This window comes from Mesoplodon densirostris, chromosome 8, assembly GCF_025265405.1.
Source record: "Mesoplodon densirostris isolate mMesDen1 chromosome 8, mMesDen1 primary haplotype, whole genome shotgun sequence".
Lineage (NCBI taxonomy): Eukaryota > Metazoa > Chordata > Mammalia > Artiodactyla > Ziphiidae > Mesoplodon > Mesoplodon densirostris.
Window position 1 is genome coordinate 58,672,641 of NC_082668.1, and position 15,760 is coordinate 58,688,400.

Sequence of the window (15,760 nt, forward strand, 5' to 3'; positions counted from 1 at the left end):
TTTGCTCCTTGAGTTCTGAATCAATTGACAAAAGAGTCAATGGGCTAAGACTCGAAATTAAATATTTCACTTGTTAAACTGATATTGGAGAATGTGGCTTAGGGACAAATGAGTTTCTGAATATGAGAATGAAACAGACTTACCAGCCAGTTGTGGCAACACCGGACTGGGGCAGACCTTCCTACACTGAAAAATGTGGTTGATGCCCTCGTAGCATCCATAGTATGGCTGAGCAGAGAGGACCCCATGATTTCCACAGGCAGAGCCATTTTGGGGTGAGAAGAAAAAGGAAGGCACTGGGTTTGGTTTGCCCACATTATTCTGAATACCTCAGTCAATTTCCTCCCCTCTAGGAGAGGGATATTGAAAAGGGTGGGACAGACCAGGAGTGTTAGAGCTAGCAAAGCTTCCTTCATGTGGAGGAAAGATCACAAGTTGGGAAGAATCATTTTTCTCTAATGATTACATAAGAATTAACTGTTTCAAAGGCAAGAGGGCACCATGCCTGGAATGAGTGGATATAAAGAGCATGGGGGTGGTCCAAGGGCAAATGAAAGAATGGGTAGTTATATCATTAACAGAAGAGAAATGGGTGGACCCTTGCATATCTCCCTACTCCAGCCTGGGTCGAACAGCAGTGGTGGGGAGACTTGTTATAAGATGGAGCCCAGGGGCCTCCCTGGTGGCGCAAGTGGTTGAGAGTCCGCCTGCCGATGCAGGGGATGCGGGTTCGTGCCCCGGTCTGGGAGGATCCCATATGCCGCGGAGCGGCTGGGCCCGTGAGCCATGGCCGCTGAGCCTGCGCGTCCGGAGCCTGCGCGTCCGGAGCCTGTGCTCCGCAACGGGGGAGGCCACAGCAGTGAGAGGCCCGCATACCGCAAAAAAAAAAAAAAAAAAAGATGGAGCCTGATACGTGGTAGCTTATATGGGAAAGACAAGTTGGTGATATCCAAGTGGAATAGGGAGTATCCCATGCAGAGACTGACCCCAGGGTCTTCTTTGACTACATATTCAGCCCCCTACTCCCTCCTTCTGAAAACAAATGTGAATACAAACCAAAGAAGCCATTTCTTGCCTTTCCTAACCTCCACCCTCAAATAGGCTGTATGTACTGATACATCCAGTTGTCTTATAGAAAACTATAAACTAATCCAAATAGCTATTAGTCTTCAAACATTTAAGGAAAGACACCATCACCAAAGCAAGGAAGAAAACTGAATGAATGGAAGAATCTCCTACAAAAAAAAAGTTGATTGAGGAAGCACATGTAGAATAAAGCAGATTGTGATTATTGGTTTTTTTGGTTCAGCATTCTGGCTACACAAAGATAATGGAACAATATCTTAGAGAACTAAGGGAAAACAACTTGCCACCTAGAATGTCACGCCAAGCCCCACTGTTCTATTCATGTGAGAAGAGAAAATAAAACTTTTAAAAAATTAGACTTTTTAGACACAGACCTCTCTGAGGAAAAGTAAAGATAGGTCTCAGAAACAAGAAAAATAATTCAGGAAAATAATGAAATATAAGAATCAATGCTACTTAGATACTTAAGGATATGTGCAATCAAGATTAGAGATAAAAATTTAAAGGGGGGAAAGAGTGAGAGAGAGAGAATATGAATAAATGAAGGAATGAATGAATGAATATGGGGTCCAAGAAGTAGTGACGGTGACCAAGAAGATCAGTTAAACAAAGACAAGGGAATGCAGCAGTGAATCAGGCCTAGAGAGCAGTTAACCTAGATTAGAGCAGGAGGAAGATGGGAACGTGCAGATATCATGGACTTGATAGCCTGTGAGATTAGGAACTAAATCTGGGATGTAAGCAATTCAGCTGATGCAAAATAAATAAATAAATGATAAAAGGAAAAAGTAAGAAACAGTATAAGAAATCTAAAAAAGATATATTCTTTTTTTTTTTAATTTAGTGAACACCTGTGCCCCACCCCCCTTTGATGAAGTGTCTGGGATGCTTAGTGTGGTGGGGAGAATGGGGCAGAGAACTTGCCCCTTTGTTTCTGTGTAAGTCTGAGGTCCAGTCAGCTGCTTCTCAGCCTCGTGTACCTTCCATTACCCTTTACCTTTGTTTTGAGGGCCTCTTTTTTTACTGTGGTAAAAAAACACATAACATAAAATTTGCACCTTAACCATTTTTAAGTGCACAGTATAGAAGCATTAACTATATGTATATTGTCGTACGGCTGATCTCTAGAACTTTTTCTTCCTGCCAATCTGAAACGTTATACCATTCAAAATTCAAAAACAACTCCTCCCATCCACTCCCCTCAGCCCCTGGCAACCACCATTCTACTTTCTGTTCCCATATTTGACTACTTTAGAAATCTCACTGAAGTGGAATCATGTAACGTTTGTCTTTTTGTGACTGACTTATTTCTCTTAGCATAATGTCCTCAAAGTTCATTCATGTTACAGTATGTGACAGGATTTCCTTCTTTTTTTAAGGCTGAATAATACTGTGTGTGCATACCACATTTTCTTTATTCATCTGCCAATGAACATTTAGGTTGTTTCTACAGCGTGGCTATTGTGAATAATTCTACAGTGAAAGTAGGTATGAAAAAATCTCTTCAAGATCCTACTTTCAATTCTTTTGGATATATATTTTCAATTCTTTGGGATTGCTAGATCATATGGTAATTCTATTTTTAACTTTCTGAGGAATCGTTTTACTGTTTTCCACAGTGGCTGTACCATTTTACATCCCTACCAAGAGTACACAAGGGTTCTGGTTTCTCTACAACCTCACCAACCTTGTTTTCACTTTGTTTTGTTTTTCTGATAGTGGCCCTCCTAATGGGTGTGAGGCGAATCTCATTGTGGTTTTTTATGTACATTTCCCTGATCACTAGTGATGTTGAACATCTTTTGATATTCTTGTTGTCCATTTATGCATCTTCTTTAGAGAAATGGTTCTTCAAGTCCTTTGCCCATTTTTAATCAAGTGATTTGTTCTTTTTGTTGTTGAGTTGTAGGAGATTCATTTAAAAGAAAAAAAAGTGACGTTACTTGGAGAATCTAGACCACAGTTTCACAGTAGCTGCACTTAAACTGGACCATTAATCATTTTGTTTGTGTTAATTCAGCATTGTGGAAAAGTCTAGATGGAGGCATTTGATCCATCTTAAAGGCTGTCGTGTGAAGAAAGATACTGTGAAAAAAACAAGTGCAACATTTCATGGATATCCAATTGCTGTATCCAGTTGCTGTAGACGATCTGGTTTCAGGTTATACAAAGTGGTGTCAAAAGCCAAGCATGATTTAGAAACTAAAAAGCAGTTGTTTGCCACTGAATGCCTAGTGACAGTATCCATAACTGCAAGGCCAGATGTTCAGACTCATGCTTTTTCTTGACATTTTCTCTAGTTTTTGATTTCCTGAGTGCTATTAATCATATGCCCTCGATACGCCATGTTCAATCTGTTTTGTTAGCCTTTTATCATTTTAAACAGTTACAGATTATGTCTCCATGGAGTATGCTAGAAATCCCCTTATATTGCACCAGCCTATGCTTTATGAGATAGACAAATGAGTAATTCAAGCTTTGCAGTGAGTACGTTTGTTACATAAGAACCCAGTCATAATTTTTGAGTTGTCTGCCAATGCACATTAAGTCAAAGTGTCTATCTGAAACAGTGATCGTATTTCATGAGCTGGGTAGAATAGTTTGTTATCCTATCTCTAAGAACGCCTTTTTCCCCCCTTTTTTTTTCCTTTTTACCTTTCCAGTTTTATTTAGGGAGTGGTGGAGCACAAAAGTTTAACTTAAGGTCAAAGTCAAGGCACTGGAATCTAAATGCTGTGTTTTTCATTCCTTTTGTCTTGAAAGTTTAGAAATTTGTGCATGTAAATAGAATATCCCTGGCTACAAAATATTGTTCTTTACTTTTCTTGAGGTTTTAAAAAGTGATAATAAATCTAAAAGTTTTGAAAAATCAATAACAGTATAAAATAATTATGAAATAATAGTTTTCTGGCCATCTAAAATGGTGATTTCCTGAATATGAATATGTTTGCCTGTGTGTTTTTGTAACTATATTGCGTGTGTGTAACTATTTCCACAGTCTATTATACATTTAGATAAGGCTGGTGATACATTTTGTCCTGTGGCAAAGCCCTCTATTTGACTCTATGATCAAAATGGAAAATGGCTTCAGAAGTAGCCATTCAAGTCTATTGCTTTGGGAAATCATGTATGAGCAATCACGGGAATCTTCAAATCAAACTAACTTATGTTTCCTATGGAGACATTATTTTGTGACTTTTTCTAACAGCGTTTTTACCCATTTATCAATTCTTTATGGAACAAAATAACCATGAAAAGGAATATTATTAATTTGTGATGCTGATTGCATTCCATTTCAGCTGATTAAAGCCAGCTGGGACACAGTACCCCAGTGCTGTTTGTAAGAATCATGCCTGGCGTGTGCAGAGTTCATGAAAATCCTTAGCAATTTGTTAAGTAATGTGCCAGGTGATAGCAGTAGATTTGTAATATTTTAGAGAGGTCTATCTTTAATTCATGAATCTTTCAATTGCCTTAAAAACTTATGCCATGGGGGCAACATTGTCTGACCCACTTATAGTTATTGCAAACTCTGTTTCCAGTTACAGTTTCAAAGTAGGCTATTGCCATTGCCTGCTGTGTTCAACATTTTATTGAGACCATTTTTCTTTGACTCTTGAATACACAGGTAGTTACTTGTGATATTTATTTCAAATTTCTATTCTCTCATTTTAAAAATGAGCCCATGCTTTTTCAAAATCTTGCTCACTGATCAGCCAACAAGAATTAAAATATGCTAAAGGTATAACGTCAAAAAAACCACCAGAAATTAGGAGGGAGAAATGTCTTTTTTTTTTTTGCGGTACGCGGGCCTCTCACTGCTGTGGCCTCTCCCGTTGCGGAGCACAGGCTCCGGATGCGCAGGCCCAGCAGCCATGGCTCACGGGCCCAGCCCTCCGCAGCATGTGGGATCTTCCCAGACCGGGGCACGAACCCGTGTCCCCTGCATCGGCAGGCGGACTCTCAACCATTGCGCCACCAGGGAAGCCCGAGAAATGTCTTTTTAAAAGTATCTATCTTCTCTGCTAACTCTGAGATAAATCATAAGGTGTGGCAATTGTTAATCAATTTTACTAGACTAAGTTTCTCATGTTTCTACTATGGCACACACAGTTAGGGGCTGGAAAGAGTGATATTGCTATCAAATGTCACTAAAAAGGTCTCCTAAATATTAGGTGTTTCTTATTAATTATTTACAAAAAGAAGTACTATTTGATAGCCTGCTATGTACCAAGGTACCAGGGATAGAATGGAGAACAGGACACATGCAATGTTACCCTTCTAGGTCTTTTAATGATGTGATTACATATTAAACAAATATATATGTATATTTTTTCCTTTTTTAAATTAATTAATTTATTTTTTTAACATCTTTATTGGAGTATAATTGCTTTACAATGGTGTTAGTTTCTGCTGTATAACAAAGTGAATCAGTTATACATATACATATATCCCCATATCCCCTCCCTCTTGCATCTCCCTCCCACCCTCACTATCCCACCCCTCTAGGTGGTCACAAAGCACCGAGCTGATCTCCCTCTAACAAATATATTTTTAGCAATTATTATTCTGTGTTATAAATGAAACATTCAGAGTAAAATGAGTGAGTTTAATAATGTTGAGCCTGGATAAAGGAAACTTGACTGGTCAAGGAGACAGGCTATTTCCAACAAAGGGAATGTTATGTGTTAATTTGTATGTAAGGACGTTGTTCAGTTCATTTGGAATAATTGAAATAGAACTATGGTGACTATAGATGGAAATAGAGTTAGAGTGTTTGAAGTAAAGCTACATCAGTGGGAAGGGAAGGAGGATCATACAGAAGCACGTAATGTACTTAGGCTTTGTGCTGAAAGCAATGAAACCAATGTAGAGTGTTGAGCTCGAGTGGCATAATTAGATTTCTGTTTTAAAAAGAGTACTCTGGCAGCAATGTGGAGAATGAGTTGGGAGGAAGGAAGGCTAGAGGGAGAGAGGCCAGGTAAGAAGCTACTTTCATAATCCAGTAAAGACAGGAGAGTGGCTTTGATTATCAAGATGCCAGGGAGATGGAGAGAAAAGGATGTGCTGAAGAGATTTAAAAGGTAGAATATTCGGGCTTCCCTGGTGGCGCAGTGGTTGAGAGTCCGCCTATCGATGCAGGGGACACGGATTTGTGCCCCGGTCCGGGAAGATCCCACATGCCGCAGAGCGGCTGGGCCCGTGAGCCATGGCCGCTGAGCCTGCGCGTCCGGAGCCTGTGCTCTGCAAGGGGAGAGGCCACAGCAGTGAGAGGCCTGCGTACCGCACAAAAAAAAAAAAAGTAGAATACCCAAGATTAATTGAATAGGGGAGTAAAAAGGAGAGAAGTATTCAGGACAACACTCAGGTTTCCAGCTTGAGCAAGGACAGCATTGATGGTGATGGCCACTAGTAAGTTAACCTTTAGAGTGGAGCAAGATGCAGAGAAGATCATTAATAGAACTATGAACATGTTGTGTTTGCATAGCCTGAAAAAATACCCCAGAGGAGATGCCTGGTAGATAGCTAGCGCTAAATGGAAAGGTCTGAGCTGCAGATTCAAACCTGGTAGTCAGTGGTGTCACTATTGGTAATTGAATCCTTCGGATTGGATGCGATCTGCTAGTCTAAAAGAGAGAGAGAGAGAGAGAGAGAGAGAGAGTATATTAAGTGAGGAGAGATGAAAGCTCAAGACCAAGCCCTGAGGAACTCCAGCATTTAAAGGGCAAGTGACAGAACATCGTATGAGTTTAGGTGCCACTTAATAACTTAACTAGAAAGGTATGCTTAACATTGAACATCAGAGTCATATATTTGGTATTTTTTTGTTTTTTTTCTTTTCTGTATTGAAGTATAGTTGATTTACAATATTGTGTTAGTTTCAGGTGTACAGCACAGTGATTCAGTTATATACATTTTTTCAGATTATTTTCCCTTATATAGGTTATTACAAAATATTGAGTAGAGTTCCTTGTGCTATATAGTAGGTCCTTGTTGCTTATCTATTTTATATATAGTAATGTATATATGTTAATACCAAACTCTTAATTTGTCCCCCCCTTTCCCCTTTGGTAACCATAAGTTTGTTTTCGTGATATATATATTTTAACTGCCATCCAGTGAAGTACTGTATTTTCAGCAGGACACATACAATGTTTCTGAGACTTCAAGCAAGTCATGGCCTCTAAAGCTTCAGTTTATTTGTTGGTAAAATTAAAGGCTACCCAACTGTGCTTAAGCAGAGTAGATTATCACTTTAGCAGACATTTTTACTAGGGATGATTGCCAGCTAAATAGAAAACAGTTCTGATAGAATGAGGCATCAGATGAGTGAGTCTTGATAGAGGTTAGGAAATAGACAAAATGTAGAAGATTAACAGCGTGGGACTCTAGGTGACATGCAGCATAAGGACACTGAACACAAGGGGGGTAGAGGGAAGACCCAGATGTAGCTAAGACAACTAGGAGATGGGAAAGCATGGAGATAAATGTTGCCAACTGCAAGTTTATTTGAAGGATGGCCCTTTAATAATACTGATAGTTTTCTTTTAATCCTCCCTAAAAACCACAAAGCACCAAAGAGTTGCATTATTTATTCTATCTTCAAAGCAGCACTTTACCTAAAAAGCGAAAGGAAAAGAGAGGGGGAAAAAAAGCCTTTTATATAATTATAAGGGAAAGATGCATTCTGAATGCTAGTCAGGACAAAACAGAGCCCCTGTTCTCTTTTCTCATCTGCCTGCCTGATCCAAATGAAGTTAATGGACAGATGAATCATATGAGATGAACCATAGTTGCTTCTGAAAGTCTACATGTTTGAATGTGTCTCTTTTTAAGGAGGGAAAAAAACTTGTTTCCCTTCCCACTCAAAAACAGTTTGGTTTTGTTGGGACTTCAGGAACCTGAGCTGGCTCATGTGTTGACTAACTTAAAATCCTCTCAGCCTTAGAGACTCTTTTAACCAGTCTTGTTTTTAAAGTCATTGTCTCATGGTTTATGGGGTTTACCTAGAGTGGGATTGACAGGATTCAAAATTCCTGCCATGACTGCAGGCCTCGTTTGAGGCAAATGTCCACCAGTGGGTCCTGACATGTAAATTGCTGAGTATGTGTCATGTGTCTCTGACCCTCTGCCCACAACTCATGGAAGCAGATCTCGGCATCCTAGTTGAAGCCAACTAAAGCAGTGCTTCTCAAACTAGACTAAAGGTTAAGCTCTTTGTGGCAATGCTTTAAAATGTTGAGAGCAATAAAAAGTGTTCAAGACAAAAATAAGGTCTTGTCTTTAAAAGAGATTCCTTAAACAATTCAATAGAGTTAAACAGGTTTTTTTTTATACTGTAACATTTTAGAGCCCTCAATATATAAGTCTGTATTGTGAGTTTCCAACAGGTAGATTTGGTATGAATTTTCTCTAGCTCTTTTGAAGGCAGAATAAACTCTGATTAACGTCTCCTAGAATCATTGTCCCCTGCAATACAATAGAAATGTTGAATTATCCATAAAAAGGACTAGGTACCTATTAATTGGCCTAGGTCTGGAATTCTGTTCAATTTAGATGTTCTGTGTTAGTCAGTGACTAATGTCAGACTCTCATTTTTGGAAAGACAGAGATGCAGAGTTGGAAGGAAGTCAGGAGTATCTGGAGATGCCGATAGTTAGAAGAATGGTCAGAAAAAACTGAGTGATAACGGTGGAATGCTAACTTAGGGAGACACAAACAACCTCATCTGAGAGTTTAGCAGCTTGTCAGTTACCAGAGTTACTGTTAGATGGTTCCTGTTGCTGTTGGCATCTGGTTGGTGGTGAAGCTTTGTCCTAATTCTCCACAAGGCCAAGTGTTTGGCTATGAACAGTGAGTGGTCTATGCATCCCGGCTTCCCTGTGTATCCTTCACTGCCCTAACCAACCAGGCTCCTTTTCCTAGAAAGCTGGAGTGTGTCCAGAGCAGGAGGTGACTCTGTATTGTATCCTGGACAAGGGCCTGGATTTCCCCCAAAGAATCACAGGAGTGATGAGTCTATTCTTCCAGACTTCCTAGAGCCCATTGTAGATGAGGTAGTTTGTCTTCAGGCCTGGCACTCTTTACCAGCGAGAATCCATCTGGATTCGTCCTCTTCATTTTTCTAGATAAAGGCTTGTAAGTAAATACATATGAATACATATACATATATCCATTCACAACTATAATATAAAATAAAAATTTTAAAAAAGAATCATGTGAAACTAAAAGTATGAAAAAAATACATATGAATAGAAAGGATCTTATGTACTTACTTCTGCCAAATGAAATAGAGGCTTCAGCCACATAGAAGCCTTCCTTCAAACTTTTCAGAATCCTTATTTTACATACTGAAGGAGATTCCACATATGGTTGCAAAAGAGGTAGAGTATATTTTGGAAGAATTAGTAGGCTGTAGCTACAAGAAATAAAATACAACACATTTAAATCAATTTCTGTGTCACTTTTTATTAGAGAAGGGCAATCTTCCAGCCATATGGTCTGCTTTTCCAGCCCCCCAACTGGGTCTGATGTCTGATCTTTCTTCTCTGTCTCAGACTAATCGTGTTTGTAACTACATGGCTGGTCCTAAAGGCAAAGCTAGTATTTCTTTCCCTTCTGCTTCCAGACAACTATGTGCATCTCTCCACTGAAATATTTTGTTACATTGTTATTTTAGTTATTTGTTTATATATTTATCTTTCCCATGAGATGATGAGCTTCTTAAGGGCTGGTGTAGTGTCTTACTTGCCTTTGCCATTCCCACGGCTTCATAGATCTTGGATGTTGAATGCATGAATATAATTAATACAGTCAGAAAAGAACTCCTTACTCTGGATATCTTAATTCTGATAACTGTGTAATGCATGGCACGTTACCTTTGAAAAGTCTCTCTTTTAAGAGGAAAAGGAAATTGATTAAATACCCTATAGGTAGACTGTTGGGAAGAACGAATAACTTATAATCATATTCATAGTTTGACCAAATGGATGGATTTTTCTTTAATACTCATATATTCAAATCCTCTGCTCAGCAATATAAAAATCACATATTGTTACATTTAGATTCTTTCTGTTATAGATTTTACTATAATTAATTAGTTTTATACTTTTCTCCTTTTAAATAACATAGGGTACATCTGGCAGATAGGAAATAGCCTCAAGTTAAGAGTTTTGCATCAGGTTTTATCATTGCTTGTGACTGAGTTGTTTGGCAGTTGCCTTTATGGTTATATATTCTATTATGAAATCTATGGTAATCTTGCATATTTTTGGTAGCTGTGAAATTTAGAATCAAGGTGGGACTGTTTTTGTTCAAAAAACAGCTCATAAACTCAGTCCTATTTTGATTGATGTTTGAATTTCAGGTCCCTCTGGGTATCTGAGCAGTCATTTTTTCTGTGTCTTGATCATCTAATCAAAAGGGAATATTCTAAATGCATTTTCATTTTGCCTGAAATTAACAGTGAGGCTTCAAGCAGATGTTATGAGAGACTGGGAATAACTGTTAAATAAAAAGAATAAAAAGGGACTACTGCAGTCTAGCAAGGAAATGGCAAAGTAAACAACCAAAAAAAAATTTAGTAAGCACTCACTGTAAGTGTCTTTAATAGATTTATTTGGAATGATTCGAGTTTTTGATGGTTTGTGGAAGGAGTAATCATGAATGAATTTCAGACCTCAAATATTTATGTTTTTTTAAGAAGAGCCACAAATTTTAAAGCTTTTTAAGTGCCTCATGTTCTTAGGGTAGGTTTTATTTTTGCTGGAGCCAAAGCAATAAAAATAAACCAGTTGCCATCAGCTCTAACATTGAAACGTGGATGGTCATTTAAATACTGCAAGACCCAAAGATCAGAATGGTCCATGAAAGTTGTGTTACAAAAAAAGTAATATTGTATGATTGATATTTATTTTACATGAACTGAATGACACATTTATAAGCAGGAAGATTTACATAAGAATAAAGGATTTCTTTTGTAAGGATATATTTTAACACCAATATATTCTTCTAAAAGTAAAATCTTCTCAAGACAAGACGAAAAGTGTAAGAAATATCAGTTCACTATCAAGAAAAATAAATATATGTTTGCTCAGACACAGGTATCTGGGAAGGGAGTAAAAGTATGGTTAAGGTTAAAACATACTAATAGACAATTCCCAATTCATGAATGCTTTTTAAAATCAGCATGGACTTTCCAAAGAGTTGCAAATATAGTCACACGATTAATTTTTTAATTAATTGGTCCCCTACAAAGGCAGAATGACCAGTGGTTCAGAGCCCAGGCTCTGGAGTCAGACTTCCAGGCTTTGAGTCCTAGCTCTGCCCCATAACAATACCTTGGAAAGTTAAATAACTTTTTTGTTGCCTCTATTTTCTTCTCTGTAAAATGGAAATGATAATAGAATCCAACTGTAGTGTTTAGAATAGTACCTGGCACATGGTAAGCACTCTGTAAAGTTAACACTATGCTCTTTGCCCATCTGTTTTATCTTATTCTTTTCTGAAAATTATAGAGGTGGTAGTCTGTCATGCACATCCAAACAGGGAAAGAATGGGCATCCGTGAAGAGCACTGCAGGCATGGCTTCTCAGTGATGCAGGGACTTGCTGTTGAAGGCTAGTCTACTGTGGTGATCCTGTCATGTGAATCCTCACTGAGTATCACTGGGCCACCGGGGTTCTTAGTGTGAAGACAGTTCTGCAGTCCCTAGGGTGAGCTCTGACCCAAGGGAGCACTGTAGTGGGTTACCAGTTTTGCATATCTTTATGCTCAATACTTTTATTTCTCACACATATCCGCATCTGAGGGCTATACCAGGCCTACGGTGTCCATTCAGGACTGAGTACATGATACAGCAATTTATGGGTTAAAACTTCCCCTCTTATCTCTATAGGAATCAACGTTAGAGGTTAGACACCTTTCCTCCTAAATCGTCAAACAGCAATCATCTGATGACATTTCTTTATGATCCTGAACAACAAGGCTTCCCTGCCAAAGGAAAGCTATTTTCAAGTCCAAAAAGGTATCAGTAGTAGAGTATTACATTAATAGCTCCTAGTGAGTCTTATAGCCTAATAATCTATGTCCTTGGTATAGTCCCCTCCAACATTGATTCTGTGCTTATGCATGTGACTTGCTGTGGCTAATAGGATATCTGTAAAGATGACAGAAGCATAGATTTTGTAAGAGCTTGCCCATTTGGACTTGCCCTCTTAGATAGCTACCATCATCACTTGAGGAAGTCTTGTATTCCTTCAGGGTGCAAAATCACATGGAAAAGAAGCCCAGCTCTCCCATTTGTGACAGCTCAGCTCAGCCTCTAGCTGACCGTCCAGCTGAAAGCAGTCCCATGAGTGAGCCCAGGCAAAACCAGGAGAATTCCCATGCAACCCATAGTTGTGAGCCATTGTTTTCAGGTAGTTTGTATGTAGAAATAGGTAATGGATACAGTGTCAATGCCTACTATTCAAGCTACAGTACTTTCAAATACTTCTCTCTCAAACACGCACACTTTTATTCTGGAGTAGAAGACATTGTTAAAATTGTCTTGCAAATACATTATGTGTTTTTAAGAAATGTGTTTTTTAATTATACTGTCAAAACATATTATTGACATTATATGTACATGATTCACTAAATGTAAGATTTAGTAAGTGCCCAGGAAAAGATTTTACTGGGTATTAAGAAAAGTAACCCTTAAAAAAATGTGAAGAGAAAACAAATGATATTTAAAAATTGACAATTAAACTTTGTTTAATGTGCTTATACTTCAAAAATATCTATTTCCCCATTTAGAAACAAATGACCACATGCTGTGAAGCTTGGTGGCCATAGGTATACATCTTGGAAGTTCCATTTACTAGGTTTTGATTTGGGGAAAAATAATAGACTTTTCTGAGCTTTAGTTTGTTTGCCTACAAACCAAACACTATATTATCTAAAGGATTGTTGCAAGTACTAGACAGCAATTTCCTAAGACATGTAGCAAAATGTTGAGCCCTTGTCTGCTACAAACAATTATATGCCAAAATAAATGGACAACCTAGAAAAAATATAAAGTTCTTAGAAATGTACAATCTCCCAAAACTGAGCCAGGAAGAAATAGAAAATATGAACAGACCAATTACTGGTAATGACATTGAATCAGTAATTAAAAAAGAAACTCCCAGCAAACAAAAGTCCAAGACCAGATGACTTCACAGGTGAATCCTTCCAAATATAGAGAGATGAGTTAACACCTATCCTCAAACTATTCCCAAAAAACTGGAAAGGAAGGAATGGTTCCAAACTCATTTTACAAGGCCAGTGTCACCCTGATACCAAAACCAGAAAAAGATATCACACACACAGAAAAAATTAGAGGCCAATATCATTGATTAGCATAGATGCAAAAATCCTCAACAGAATATTAGCAAGCCAAATTAAACAATACCTCAAAAGACTCATACAGTATGATCAAGTGGGATTTATCCCAGGAATACAAGAATTTTTCAAAGTCTGTAAATCAATCAATGTGATACACCACATTAACAAATTGAAGGATTAAAAACCATATGATCATCTCAGTAGATGAAGAAAAAGCTTTGATGCAGTTCAACATCCATCTGTGATAAAAATTCTCCAGAAATTGGGCATAGAGGGAACATACTTCAACATAAGAAAGGCCATATATGACAACCCACAGTTAACATCATACTCAACAGTGAAAAGCTGAAAGTGTTTCCTCTAAGCTCAGGAACAAGACAAGAATGCCCACTCTTGCCACTTTTATTTAAAGTGGTGTTGGAGGGCTTCCCTGGTGGCATAGTGGTTAAGAATCTGCCTGCCAATGCAGGGAACACGGGTTTGATTCCTGGTCCGGGAAGATCCCACATGCTATGGAGCAACTAAGCCCATGCACCACAACTACTGAGCCTGTGCTCTAGAGCCTGCTAGCCACAACTACTGAGCCTGTGTGTTGCAACTACTGAAGCCCGTGCGCCTAGAGCCCATGCTCCTCAACAAGAGAAGCCACCACAATGAGAAGCCCACGCACCACAACGAAGAGTAGCCCCCACTCACCGCAACTAGAGAAAGCCCGCATGCAGCAATGAAGACCCAAAGCAGCCAGAAATGAATAAATAAATTTAAAATAAAAATAAAAATAAAGTGGTGTTGGAAATCCTAGCCACAGCAATCAGAGAAGAAAAAGAAACAAAAACAATCTAAATTGGGAAAGAAGAAGTAAAACTGTCACTGTTTGCAAATGACATGATACTATACATAGAAAATCCTGAAGACACCACCAGAAAACTACTGCAGCCCATCAATTAATTCGGTAAACTTGCAGGATACAAAATTAATATACAGAAATCTGATGCATTTCTATACACTAACAGCAAACTATCAGAAAGAGAAATTAAGGAAATATTCCCATTTACAATCAAAATAAAAGACCTAGGAATAAACCCACCGAAGGAGGTAAAAGACCTATAAATCCAAAAACTATAGGACATTGATGAAAGGAATTGAAGACAACACAAATGGAAAGATATAGTGTGTTCATGGATTGGAAGAATTAATATTGTTAATATGACCATACTACCCAAGCAATCCCCAGATTCAGTGCAATCCCTATCAAAATACCCAGGGCATTTTTCACAGAACTAGAAAAGATAATTTTAGAATTTGTATGGATACACAAAAGACCCCAAATAGCCAACAGAATCTTCAGAATGAAGAACAGAGCTGGGGGAATCATGCTCCCTGACTTCAGACTATACTACAAAGTTACAGTAATCAAAACAGTATGGTACTGGCACAAAAACAGACACATCTATCAATGGAACAGAATACAGAGACCAGAAATAAACCCACACACATAGTCAATTAATCCAAACAAAGGAGGCAAGAATATACAATGGAAACAAGACAGCCCCTTCCGTAAGCGGTACTGGGAAAACTGGACAGCTACATGTAAAATAATGAATTAGAACATTCTCTAACACCATATACAAAACTAAACTCAAAATGGATTAAAGATCTAAAGGTAAAACCAGAAACCATAAAACTCCTAGAAGAAAACGTAGGCAGAACACTCTTTGACATAATTGTAGCAATATTTTTTTTTGGATATATGCCTCCTGAAGCAAAGGAAATAGAAGCAAAAATAAATAAATGGGACCTCATTAAACTTAAAAGCTTTTACACAGCAAAGGAAACCATTGACAAAACAAAAAGACAAAGTACTGAATGGTAGAAAATATCTGCAAATGATATGATCAATAGGATTAATATCCAAAATACACAAACAGCTTATAGAACTCAACATCAAAAAGACAAATAACATGATTGAAAAATGGGCAGAAGACTGTAATAGACATTTTTCCAAAGAAGATATACAGATGGCCAACAGGCACATGAAAAGATGCTCAGCCTCATTAATCATCAAAGAAATGCAAATCATAACCACAGTGAGCTATCACCTCACACCTGTCAGAATGGCTGTCATTAAAAGGACCACAAATAACAAATGTTGGCGAGGATGTAGAGAAAAGGGAACCCTTGACACTGTTGGTGGGAAGGTAAATTGGTGCAGCCACTATTGAAAACAGTATGGAAGTTTCTCAAAAAACTGAAAATATAACTACCATATGACTCAGCAATTCCACTACTGGGTATTTATCAAAAA

General features: G+C 38.1%; 1 protein-coding gene across 1 annotated transcript in view; it reads left to right on the top strand.

Moving 5' to 3' along the window:
- The window catches only part of THSD7B (thrombospondin type 1 domain containing 7B), an 801,116-nt gene that overhangs the window by 488,136 nt on the left and 297,220 nt on the right, over positions 1 to 15,760 (top strand). The gene's annotated exons all lie outside the window — the stretch shown is intronic.